The sequence below is a fragment of the Patiria miniata genome, unplaced genomic scaffold (assembly GCF_015706575.1).
Source record: "Patiria miniata isolate m_02_andy unplaced genomic scaffold, ASM1570657v1 HiC_scaffold_7, whole genome shotgun sequence".
Taxonomy (NCBI): Eukaryota; Metazoa; Echinodermata; class Asteroidea; order Valvatida; family Asterinidae; genus Patiria; species Patiria miniata.
In genome coordinates this window covers 29,551,880-29,556,704 of record NW_024037074.1, presented here as the reverse complement: position 1 = coordinate 29,556,704, position 4,825 = coordinate 29,551,880, and positions in this window count along the sequence as shown.

Genomic DNA, 4,825 nt, shown 5'->3' with positions numbered 1-4,825 from the left:
AAATGTAATTTTAAAACGGTAGGGTTTTACTACAAACAAATAGTGAAAATATTTAGTGAGGAATGCCATTACACTTTTTTGTAATACTGGTCAAAAGTTTATAAAAAGTCCCTAGATGTTTTTGGACAACCTGACTTTGCGAGGATTCAAATTACGACCGTAAGTTATTGTAGAAAGAATTTGAAATTATCTAGTTTCAATTGTTTTAATGCCAATCTATTATTTGATCAGTATCCATGACTACGTTCGTAGTACGATAACGATTTGCGTTTGGGCTTCGGCTGCCAAATGTGTGACGTCATTTAACCAGAAGTCATATGTTATTAATACAAACACTTTTGAAAATAAAAGTTGTTTGTATTGTGTAATTAAACACTAACAGGTTAATGCAAACAAAGTAGAAAAGACAAACATGAACAAGTTACTAAATACAATTATTTTTGTTCCTCATTACCTTGATAGTATTTGGGTCGTTATCGTGCACACACAGTTTTATTTCTCGGCTGTATGTTCCCTATATAACACGCTGTTGAAATAGCTACATCATACGCCGCCGGGGTCACCCGTTGGCGTATTCATTGGAAAATACAAATAACGGAATCCGAGACGTTCTGAGTGATATCTAAAGTCAGCTTCGAATCATTGTATCATTTCCGGGCTTATTTATTCTTAATGTTTCAGCATATTTAAACGAGAAAATGTTCACCTAAGTCGCCCGTACAGATGATATGGTAAAATTGGCGGACGAGACAATGTGTGGAACGGCCACTATTGTAGATGACGCCGCGTGACGTTACACTTCTGCGGCGTGTGCCCAGCGCAGAAAATTTAGATTTAATCCATCACATGCATGTATCATTTTTTTATTTTACAAAATATCCAAAAAGATTTCCTGGCCTGTTGACTTACATTTGGTGATTAAATAACAATTATTCAAAATATTGTATTGCTATCTATAGCATTTATATGAAACGTTGAGATTTGCATGTAAACTTTAACAGTTTACAGGTGCTTCGAAAAAAAGGAGAATACACTTTTTTTTATTTAAATGATTGCATTATTGATAACATGATAATCTGTTAGCATTTTTGTATAAGTTATACTTGACTGCAAAAAAGTACAATTGAAAAAAAATGAAATGTACAAAGCCTCATTCTGATGATTACGAAACACGTTTACCACCGTTTTTTAATATTTTTGCTCGACTTTTGTATAGAAACAAAAACGTTTTATATGCTTTACGTTGAGAAAATAAACAACCTTCCTCATTTTCCGAAACAGAAAAGTGCCAAAAATAGGGGGGGTGGGTGGAATTTTCCGAAGAGTTCAAAGCCCCAAAAAGGATGGCATGTGTTTCTTGATTAAAAGACTCAATAAGCCTCTGTTCTAATGATTTCACACTTTGTTTACATGTGCACTTTCATATGAAGCCAGTGAGGCCAACGGTCTACTGAGCACCATAGGAAAGCACACACATAAACAAAGTGTGACGTTATTAGCAAAGAGGCTTATTCAAGAAACTCACTTTGAAAATATCAAGTATACAAAGTAAACATTCCAATCGAGTGAGGAGGGATTTTGGACTGGTTTGATTTGTTCATTTCATCCAATAAGCTGCCATCAGATGGGATAATTTTCTATTATTTTAACTTAAATGTCTTTGTTGACTTCTACTGTGATACCAAATTTTGAATGAATAATTTACCACTACCTCTCTCATGGATGTGGATCATATTTATTGTATGATAAAGTTAAAATTAACACATTCAACATTTTAACACAAAATATCCTCTTCGGTTTTTAGAATTTGGAAACCTTCGTGAGTAGATGAGCGAAAAGTAGCACATATTTGGGGTCGCCTGATTGAGAATTTATTATTGAATTATGTAATGAGTGCACTATCGTATTATGAATGCGCAGGATGAGGAGTTATAATTCACATGTGACCCACAACCTGACTGAATAAATTAAAATAAGGAAATTTCTGGTCACATTTTGCTGAAATACTTTGTTCCAGTAGAAATGTTTGATTGTGAAATGAGGTTTTGTTAGATTATACATATTTGGTTAATAGTTGTGAACAAGTTTTGTGTTGACACAGTTATTGCCTGGCGGTCTTGTGAGAAATTACAATTTTTGAAACTTGAACAAAGTCAGTTTATATCAGGCCCAGGGCATAAAATTACAAACAAAATCCATCTCCATCAAATGCTGGAGTTTTTTCAATTGAGGATTCATGCGGTATTTCTACAATTTGAACTCCAAAGTAGTTACAAGCTTACAGTGACGACTCAAAACTATAAGAAAAGAATAATTTGATATAAAACTTCTCTATACCCTATTACACTAGCTTTTGAACATGTGGAAACTATCTACGTCTTTGGCTGGACTTCATTTATGCTTCAAACATGTTTGATCGTTCAACTGAAAACAGTTATTGATATCGTGTGTCGTAGCAACGTAGCAAATCCCAATCTTACTTTTTTGGGGAAAAAATTCTCCCAAGTTCTCAAATCTGCAATGATTGTTAAAATTATAATCACTTTGATATTAAAAGTCCTGTATGTATTAAAAGTCTGTCGTTCGCCTTGTAATGCTTTATGGTTTGATATTTCGACTTCTGGCAGGTCATGATGATTACATACATGTATATGAATTGAAAGAGTTTAATTTGTATAAATGATTGTTCATGATTTATTACAATGTGGGTTGTTAAATGTGACACTATCACAGAGAGAAGAATAACATTGTTCCCATCGCTTGTCAGTAACACAGTAGTAGCTTATAATTGTTTTAAGAAAAGGATTGCTTAGTTTCAAGTACAGCTGGTTATATCGCTCTCTTTGACAGCTTATATATTTGACAACACGAAGTAATCAATTTGATAAATGTCGAATATAACTACACAGAAAATGTACGAAAATAATAAGAGAAAATATCTTGAGCTTTTGATTACTGCAAAAACGCTTTTTAAAACTCCTTCGGCTGTACTTCATTTATGGTGCCAAACACTTTTGAAATACACTCTAAGTTTGGAAGACGTCAATTGAATTCACGGGGAGTAAAAGCTCAAGGCATTTTAGGGCGTTTACTTAATTTAGAATCATTTGTGACTCATAAACTCATTTCTTACAAGTGCGTATATTGAATGTGTAAACTGAATAAAATAACCATTGCCTATCATTAAAACTATTGCCGATATTGTCCATCATGTACTTAGGATCAAGCTGTAGCATGTTTTGATTTCTTAAAAGCCAGGATGATCAATATTGTGATGAGCCTAAATGTCGGGTGAAGATTTGTAGAGGATGGGTGGGTTTGAGGGTTAGTTGAATTAAGGCTGATGGGGTTGAAGATAAGGGATTGGGAATTTACGGTTGAGAAGTTCGAGGATGAGGGTTTCGGGTAAGTGGGGGTCGGGAACGGGTTGGGGACAGGTTGGTGTCGAGGGAGGGGGCATGCTCAAGCGCCCCACCCCAACAAACCATTGTATTTACTTTCAGTAAGCAAACAAAGAACAAGATAAAACCACCATATCAAACACGATGATGTCTACTCATTTAGCTTTCCTACATTGATTCTTGAAATCCACCGATCCTTTAAAAAGTCCGCGACCCTGCGCCTTTTTTGGAATAGCCAACTTGTCGGACATTGGGCCTTCTTAATTTTAATCTTCCCCTCCCCCTCACCCCCCCCCCCAAAAAAAAGGTTATAGAATAGATCCACCGGTGAAAGGCGGGGGGAGGGGTCAGGCTTAGTTTGGGTTTGATAGTACGGCAGAGAGGTAATGGGGTCCTTTGATGATACAAGTGTGGAATTTGGCACACATCCAGAGTATGTCATGAGAAAGATATGTGGTTATTTGGCCATCGTAGAATTGCCCTTTGAAAAACAAAAATGTTAAATAACAAGAAAAGGCCGTCATTTTGAAAATTTTGAAAATTGCATATTTTAGCTATTTTTTTTTTCAAAGGACAAATCTGCGATTGCTGTATCGTAGCCAAATATCGTTTTCATGACAAGAGCAAGGATATAATAATCAGAATTTTGATTTTTCAAATCAACACACAAACGGGCAGTGTACAGTGACGGTTGCGATGCAAACCCCTTCTACATATGTTTAAATGGGCGTTGTTCACGAGTCGGCCATAATGAAGTAAAAGCGAGGTAAAATCGTCATTTTTGGAACTTGCGAATAGAACGGAAAGCAAGTAAATTAATAATTACTTCAAGTCTGCTTCAATGAATAATTTAAAATTTCTATTTAAACATTCCCTAATATTTTAAGCCAAATTTAAAAGGAAAATGACAGTAAAATAAGGCCGCATAAATAGTCTCCCGCCATCCCATTAAACAGTTGAGAATGTATAAATTACATTCAGGGAACTCAACAAAAATGGACAACTCGTGCATAACGCCCATTACGTAATCGTTTCTTGCTATTTAAATTGGCGAGCGCCCTCTTAGTTGTGTAAACCAGTTTGCGCACTTTCCGCTGTTCTTCGTGGGTTTTTTGGTCGAAGACCAAGAATAAACCACTCTCTTTGTTCCTGAACAGGTACCGATCTTTTTATATTTTACCTCATTCTTTCCCATAATTAAAACATATTATTTCACAGTTACGTGTAATATCCTTTGGTTTCATTGGTATTGTTCTTCGGTCATTATTGTGTAGATTCTGGAAACATATGACCAGATATTGATTGACTTGCGATCCTTTATGTATTTAAGAATTATTTGTATTTTTGAAGATTGATTCTGTTTTCGGCGAAGATCAAGTAACAAACAGTCTTTTGTGCTTCAACAGAATCAATGTTCAACGTAC